Here is an 8971-nt window from a genome sequence, read left to right as displayed (position 1 = left end):
GACGAGAAAGGTAAATAATATTGTACTTATATGCCCTGATCGCTTGGCTGATAAGCCATGGCTGAAAGTACTGTTGGTTGATTTGTTGTGAAAGAAAAATATTGTTCGTTGGCTGAAAAAAAATACGACTTATAAGCCAAGCGAACAGAATGCAAGATGAAAAATACAAAGGTCATGATGAAGTCAATGCACCTCGGTCAGGCTTCATCTCTTATTATTAATGCGGACTGCTACTATCTTACACCATGTTCGCTTGTTGGTTTCAGCCATGGCTTATCAGCCATGGTATAATATTTTTCTCTTACAACAAATCAGCATCAATCGGGCTTATCAGCCCAAAAACCAATCAGCGAACGAGCTGTTAGTACTAATACTAACTTTTTTCTGCCACGTGCCAGCTGGGGTACATCAAGAAAGGGTTACAACTTACAACACTCACAGATTAAAAGATACTCCCTCCATACCTGTAAAGCAAGTCGTTTAGGACATGATTGTGCTTACCAAGGAGTGATTAATTAGGGGGGTATTTTTCCCGGTTTACCCTCATTAAATAGGGTTGCGCATATCCCCTAGACAACAAACGTTGGCAGCTGGATTGGTTAGGCTGCTGCGTCCCGAGGCCTGTGGGCAGGTTTCGAATCCCCTTGCTGACGCTTTTTTTTGCTTGAACGTGATTTTGCATGGCGATTAATGCGTAGTGAAGCGGAACGGGCGGCGAGCGCCAGGGGCAAACGCGTCCAAACGCGACCCCGCGTGCGTACAACGACATGCTTTGCGAAAACGGGCCAAGAGCCCAGAACGACATGCTTTACGGGTACGGAGGGAGTACTTGCTTAAAGCTGTCATTTTGGCCTTCAAGTACTGCAGCTCACATTCTACAAACTCCATCACCGTTCTGCTCCTCAACTTGAGCTGTTAGGCCACATGCTGTTGGCTGCAGGATGACCTGGGTGCGCGTCAATGGCGTTACTCTCTGCAGCTCTTCTGTTGATTTACCATCCAAACACAAACTGGTCAAGTGGTTATGCTCAGGAATGCCAACCATTCGCACGGCAATAGTTCCATGCATTAGTAAGTGCACATGCATGCATCTTTGATTTTCATGTGATAGGCGTATAATTTTAGAGTTTGTGATGATCTTGTTATTTGGGGGAAAAAAACGCCTTAATGCTGACCAATTCGCTGGCCTCAAGCACTGGCGTCTGTACCTCCGCTCCTGTAACTTAACTGCTACCTCCACGGTTTAAGTGGAGGTCTGGAGGCTGCTATCATAATAATCATAGGTGGGGAAGCTCCCCCGCGTTTGTTTTAAAAAAAACTATCTTGAACAAATTGTATGCGGTCTCAACTTTGTCAATCTCCAACAGCTTGTTGTTCAGTTTGCTGTAAGTAACTCTCCCAAGACAGAATCCATTCCGAAGTGATTCCTCCACCAGACACAGCAGCATCAACCTTACCCATGTTGCAAAGCCCATTTACAATAAACTCGTAAATCTCTTTATCGGGGTTGGTATCTGCACTCCTGCATGTCTTCCCAAATGTCCAAAACAGTTCCACTCTTCCTATATTTAGCGAGCCTTTCGAGCAAAAGCTTATAAGCTTTCAAGGATATTACACAACCAGCCTTCCTACTCTTTTTGTAGATCATCAAAGCAGCGTGAGGTGGTCCAAATGAACACAATGGCTCGATAAATGATGTTATTACCCCAGTATTTGGCAGAACACCTCGAGCCACCATGTCATCAAACATGTGGAGCGCATCAGCTACCCTGCGACCTTTCAGAAAAGCTTTAGTCATTGGAGTACGTGTCAATGTTTGGGGGACAATTCCATTGTTTTTGAGGCGGACACGCGTCGCCGTACCCCCTTCACAACGCCTAGACGTTTATGGCGGACGCCTAGGCGACGCCGTATGATCATCTTAATATATAATGATACTAAAATTCAGAAGCAAATCATACCTTAATATTGTCAAGTCTTAGCTTGTAATACCATAATAAATAATGCTACCAGAGTGCTAGTGCACAACGTAAAGTAGCAAAATAGCAAATCTGAAATCTCTCATCACTCAATAGCCACAAATTAGTCTCTAATAACATAATATAACTTAATGACTAGTGCTGCAGGGAAAGAAACAGAGGAAGAGGAGGGAAGCAGAGGAAGAGAAAGAAACAGAGGAAGAGGAGGGAAGCAGAGGAGGAGGGAAGCAGGGCTGCAGAGGAGACCAGAGAGGAGGTAGGGAGCATACGAGGCGGACGGTCGACGGAGGCAGGCGAGCAGGTGCGGACGGGCAGGAGCTGCAGGTGCGGTGCGGACGGACCCCTGGTGGACTCGAGCAGCCAGGAGGAGATGCAAGGGCAGACTCGCGGGAGGTGCGCGCGGCCGGTGGACTCGAGCAAGGAGCGGCAAGCCTCTGCCTCCGCCTCTGCCGTCAAGAAGCAGGGCCGCTGCCGCCGCCGCCGCCTCTTTTCCTCTCCTCTCTCCGTGAAGCTGCAACGGAGCCCTCGAGCGGGAGGTTTGCCGCGCAACAGCATATATGTGGTCGATTCCCGCCCTTTTCCTTCTAGCACGGACGCGACGCGGTCAATTCCCGCCAGTTTTCATTGCGTCCGCTCGATTCCCCGCCCGATTCCGTCTTCCTCTCGACTTGCTGCTCCGGCGTCCACCACAGGCCTCTAGGTGCTCGCCCGACGCCTTTCCACGCCTAATCGACGCCTAATCTCATATGGCGGACGCCATACGCACGCATGTCGTGGCGACCCCGACGCCCAGCACCTGGGCACGCCTTGTCGCCTAGGCGACGCCTCAAAAACAATGGACAATTCTTTTCCAACATATCCTTGTAATACTTGATGGACCTGTCCAAATCCCCAGCAGAAATAAAACTGAAAATAAGTGCATTGTAGGCCGTTGTAGTTGGACCATGTCTCTCATGTACCATATTCTCAAACACCCTGAGTGCATCCTCAATCCGCCCCGCTCTACCCAGTCCCTCAATTAGATGGCGGTGTGGAACCTCATCTGGAACCAGCCCATCCTCCTGCATATTTTTCCAAACCTCCTGCAATTTATCAACACTCCCAAACCTTGCCCAGCCACCCATGACATCATTGTACACATGGTTATCAAGACCAAGCAGCTCCTTTTAAGCAGCATGCAAGAGCGAGCTAGCTCGACCTACATGTGACCTCTGGCAAAGTCACCTGATGAGGACGGTAAGTGCCTCCTTTCTGTGGATAGCTTTCCCAATTCCAAATCCAAATTGGTCAGTACTGAGCACCTCAACAGCTCTACTGACATGCCTGGTGGTAACAAAGCTATCCACAGTGATCTCCAGTGTGGTCAGGTCCGGGAAGATGTTGTTTCTGCGCATGATCTGAAGGGCATCATCAAGAAAATCAAAGAATTTTTTCCTCCCCAATGCTCAGATGACAATGTTGCAGGTTTGGACGGATGTGGGAGGATTGGAGTTAGTGACCACCCAGTCAAAGAAGGTGACAGCGGCGGCACCACAGAGGTTGCCAACGTTGACAACATTGGCAAGCACCTCCGGTGAGAGCACCACGGTGGTACCAATGCCTGTGGAGGATAGCGCCCGGTGGACCGCTGTTCGGCCCGGGGGTTTGCGGAGGAAGACCCCACACGGAGGCGATCTGCAGCAGATAGAAGCATGGCAGTAAGTGGTGGATGTGGGTCAGGAGGAGAGTCAATAGACTAAACCATAGTAGGGAGTGGAGGTGGATTGGCAAGGGGAGTGGAGAGGAGGCGGAGAGAGGAGATGACCATGTCCTCAGTGGAGGCAGAGGTGGAGTAGCTGCGCCTACTGTAGACGAATAGGAGGAGCCGGGACTCCATCATTTTGCCTCCTCAGTGACTCCTTCCTGCGCAACTATGGCTTGATCGGCATGTATTGTCTTTCACAGCGACGATCCTGATCAGAGCTAGGAAGGAAACCACCATGGGCGGCAGTACCCGTGGCTGCAAGCGGTGGAGGGCTTGGGAGAGACGAGGCTGAGATGGAAGGGCGAGAGAGGCAGAGTTTGAGCTGTGTGTCATACACCACCGCAGGTGGCAGCACCCATGCCCATCCTTGAGGCCATCCCACCTGTTATGCAGTAGCAGATATTTGGAATTAGTCAAACATAAAAGGTTTAGAGCTTGCAGAAAGGTCTCAGAGCCCATGAACTGTGAGTCAAACAAGCACAAAACTGGGTTGTCGTGTTTATGTTTTTCGCCGGTTTTCCTTCAATAAACTGTGTGATGTGAGATTTTTAAGCCTGGTTTCCCTTATAAACTGGGTCAATTCTATTTCTTCTTAATTGAAAGGCAGAGCTCTTGCGATTGTGTAAAAAAAAAAGCACAAAACTTAACCATGATTAGTCCAGTTCCTTGAATAAAAATGTCAAAAGCACAAACTTGATGTTTGGTTCAACTCTCATACTAACAGGTGGGATAGTGGCTGATGAGGAGAATTCATTATGATCTAACCAACTGCAACTTATGATTCTCAGTTTCCCACATGAACAATAATAAGTAATTTTCAGTTAGATGCTATATTAATGACCTTGCTTGCTGATAGAATTTCCATAAGCTAAAAAACTGAACTCTAATTTTAACAAAGCAGCATCTGATGGGAAATGATTGGTGAACTTTGCTTTGAGAGCTTGATAAAAGGTAAGTTCTTTACAGAAAAATGTGGTTTTGTTATACCTAAGCTGAAAGTCAAAAGAGCAAGAAGCATTGAGCAGTTCAACATTAGTTTTAATTGCAAACATCTCACGACTGCAAACTAAAAGTTGCACTTGCTTGAAGACGGTTAGATCAAATCTCCAGAAATCACACCACCCAATTCCCCTACTCCCCATGGACAAATATTAGAGCTGCTGCATAGCAGTTAGCACATATGTTTCTCATTCGTTCCAGAAAAAAAAATGTTACTTTTGTATTGAAAACAAAATCAAATGTTTTGAAAGTTCTAACTAGATAGATAGATGCTTCAATCCTACCAAGTACCAACTCATGAGGAAAGAATGTCCTTTTAAGTAAGGAATCATAGAAACTGCACTATAAACTCAGTAAAAAAAAGCTAACATGGAAAATTTCTATAAAGAAACTGAGCTAGTTAGGCACGAATCGTGAGTCTGGCCTTTGGATCTTTGCCAGGTAGCCACAAGTAGAGTTTCACAAATCAATAAACAGTGAAAAAAGTGAGTCTCGCAGTATGATAATATTGTCTCACAGAAACAAATGATGCAATTTTGTGAAGTGAGCTCCTTCCATTCTAGCATCTGTTCTAGTCTGACAGTACTGAAAGAACGAGTAGGAGTTTCAGGTTTAACCACATCATGTCCAGAGTACAGAGATTAAAAATTTTCAATTTTTCACCACTTATTTGATCATAGTAGATATCAGATGAACTGAAAGAAATATACAAAGCACAAGCGGAAACACTGCCTAGAATCTTCCCTTCAACTATTGCAAGACTGAACACTAATCAAATTGGCAGATTACTGATTGGAGGAAGACAGAAGCAAGACACCAACTGCAGAATACACATACAGACCCTACTAATAGTAGATGAACGAATAGGACGCATGTTTTATTGTTTTCACAAGACCTATCAGTAGCCGCAATACTCATTAGAGGTTGACAAACCAAACCGTGTAACCTTAATCACAACAATTTATGCAGAGTTCATTTATGCAGCTAATAAAAGAACATACAAGTGTAATGCCATTCAGTAAAGGGATTCCAGCGCCCAGTTCAGCAGAAGAGTAAATGTGAGGGAGACGAGATGGGGAGGCAACAAGGGACTAGCACCTGCAAGAAATCAGTCCCAAGATGGATGGGGAAGACATCAACCGATCGAAGAAGAGGGAACTCGAGGAAGGAAGGTGGGTTTACCGAGTGGGAACGGGCTGGGACACCGGAATGGGGACCCTCGTAAGTCGTAACAGCTAGCCTTATGCTCTTGCTGTTCCTCCCCTTCGTTTTCTTCACTGCAGGCGTAGGGGACGGATCCACAACGGATGTCTCGTCTCGCTGCTCCGCTCCACATCGGCGGCGGAGGGGCTGCCTCTGGCTCCTCATCCTCAGAGAGAGGATACCGGCGGCGGAGGGGATGCCTCGCTTGCTTTGAGTGGGCCGGGCCGGAGGAGGAAGTTGGTTTCGTTTCCTGGCGAGCGGAGCCCGGTTGCTCCTTGGGCCGTGTTGTGCCTGGAAGACCCAGCATTGTTATTTATTCTTTTCTTATTGTATTTCAGCATCGTCTTATCTAGCTAGGATATATATGAGCATGCATGCCAAGCCATCCAAAGTTGCTCCTGCCATGCATATTATGCATGTAAAATAGATTGCCCTGCCCCACACAAATTAAAGGAAGCCACCCTTGCCAATGACACTGACAATATACCTACACACGGCTACCCAACCCAACAACCACTACGGGATACAGTAAATTTGCCGAGTGCCAGAGGCACTCGGCAAAGGCCTAAAAACACTCGGCAAACAGTTTGCCGAGTGTTACACTCAGCATCCAGCACACGGCATTGATTTGTCGGTAAACAGTAGTTTGTCGAGTGTTTTTTATCGGGCACTCAGCAAACAGTTTGCCGAGTGTCAATAAACACTCGGCAAAAATAAACTCTCGCAAAAAAAATTTGACGGGATGGAACGGTGACGTCGATTTCGCTGAGTGCCCGATGAAAAAAACACTCGGCAAAGTTTCTCAAGTTTGCCGAGTGTCAGGAAGAAAACACTCGGCAAACTTTCTCAAGATTGCCGAGTGTCACGAATAAAACACTCGACAAAGTTCTTCACGGTTACCGAGTGTCAGGAAGAAAACACTCGGCAAAGTTCTTCACGGTTACAGAGTGACAGGAAGAAAACACTCGGCAAAGTTAGTAAACTTTGCCGAGTGCCACAGCCATAACACTCGGCAAAGTTTAGACACGTTGCCGAGTGCCACGCCAAAAACACTCGGCAAACAAGCGAGCAACGGTCAGATTTTATGGTCACTTTACCGAGTGTTCATTGGAATACACTCGTCAAAGCCAAAACACTCGGCATAAAGGGTTCCCAGAATGACAGAAAATGGTCTCTTCGCCGAGTGTTTTGCCTTGACACTCGACAACTCCTCTGTTTGCCGAGTGTTACACTCGGCAAAGCGACCAAGACCCCCACTTTTTTACTAATCTGTCACATGTAACGGACCCTTCTCAATTCACAATAAACACATTATCACATGCACAATTATATGTCACACGCACAATAAACCATCATCACAAGTCACAATAAATCATCATCACAATTTACAATAAATCATCATCACAAGTCACAACTAAGTCACAATAAGCCACAAATGCAAATATAATCACTGCGGAGGCCCGTGGAACCTCTGCGACAAATCCGGGTCTTAAGATTATTTGATGTCGCCTATTGATTCTGCACAAAAGAGAAGTATTTGAAATAGTGTTAGCTTCCTTTTTAAGTTGCAGGAAAATGATAATAGATTAACACAGGAGGTGAGCACGGGTTAAAAATTTTAATTTAATGATGCGAGCAACAACAGCAAACTCCAGGGCTGCAGGGCCGAGTGACCGTCAATGCAAAACTGCTCGCTGTAACCGGTTGACGACGGCGAGCATTCAGAATGGTCAATGAAATAAATACACGTACTGTACTAGTACTGGACATCCAGGCTGACAGCTTGGTCGTATTGGACATTTCGGACATTTTTATTTTGTGCGTAGATGACATTTTAAAATACTGAAAGTACAGCCTCCTGATTATAGGATGATATTTATTTTTTCTTAAAAAAAGGATATTCAGATCAGGGACCTCTTGCATGGAGTACAGTTGGCAGTATATATTTTCATAGCTGGCGTGTGCAGGATTCCAGGTACTAGTGTGAGTGTCCGACAAGGCACTGTTAATGGCGACTACTCCTAATTAACTAGTGTTATGTAGCAAGGTTAGAGCAGGGACCTCCTGATCATAGGTCATAAGCCCACAAGAGTAAGCAAGCAACAAACACTTCCTTTCACCACTTGCCTCTGCTTTCTTCACCCAAGAAGATTCATTGCATCCTTTAGGCCTCTAACCCACTTTATGGCCCACAAGACTGCATTATACATTCTAGTTCTAGTTGAAGCACAGTATTTTTTTTCCACCAATTTTGTTGGCTGTGATATATAAATTTCTGCTCGTGCATTTGAAATTTTGATGTGCAGCATGGTGAATAATAATAAAAGACAAGTAGTCCCAGTTTTGTTGACCCTGGACTTACATGCATATGCATGTAACCTAGCAACTAGGATCCCTAGTATTGAGCAGGGACAAAAGACAAGTAGTCCCAGTACTTAAACTTCCCCAGTTGAGCTCTGGAAGAGTTTTTTTTATCTGAATGGCCCCGTTCGCTGGTCTGAAACTTGGCTGAAACTGACTGAAAATACTGTTCCGGCTGAATTGTTGTGAGAGAAAAATACTGTTCCGGCTAAAAAAAAGAAGCCGAACAAACCGAATATAGGGTAAGCCGAAGAGGCCCTCACAGTCTCAATTCTCTGATTCTCTCCACACAGTTGACGTACAGTTCTTTAAATTGGTCCGAACCTGAATCAGGCCAGTTAGGTCAGGTACAACGTAGAACGCACTTGTGGTTGCTTGCTAGCTGTTAGCTATTAAGCTAAAATTCATGCCTGTTTGCTATTTTAGTAATCTATGTCCATGTATAGCTTCGTTATAAGCATTGATCATATAGCATCAAATTAAATAGGCAAATTAATTTTAATAGTGGCATACATAGTACGATTTTGATGTGCAACATGGTAAATTTCAGATCCATCTAATATTTTGGCATAAAAAATAATAATAAATAGATCTAACATAAGGTGTCAATTGACTCACAGGAGTAGTTGTGGGTGGCTGAGGTGGAGGAAATAGCATCGGTGGCAGTGGCAAAGCTTGACCCATA

General features: G+C 45.5%; 1 pseudogene; it reads right to left on the bottom strand.

Moving 5' to 3' along the window:
* Positions 1-1224: 1224 nt before the first annotated feature.
* LOC136505878 (putative pentatricopeptide repeat-containing protein At5g43820) lies at positions 1225-6105 on the bottom strand (annotated as a pseudogene).
* Positions 6106-8971: the final 2866 nt, after the last annotated feature.

Source organism: Miscanthus floridulus, chromosome 14 (genome assembly GCF_019320115.1).
Source record: "Miscanthus floridulus cultivar M001 chromosome 14, ASM1932011v1, whole genome shotgun sequence".
In the NCBI taxonomy this organism is placed as follows: domain Eukaryota; kingdom Viridiplantae; phylum Streptophyta; class Magnoliopsida; order Poales; family Poaceae; genus Miscanthus; species Miscanthus floridulus.
This window is presented reverse-complemented; position numbering and strand designations above follow the sequence as displayed.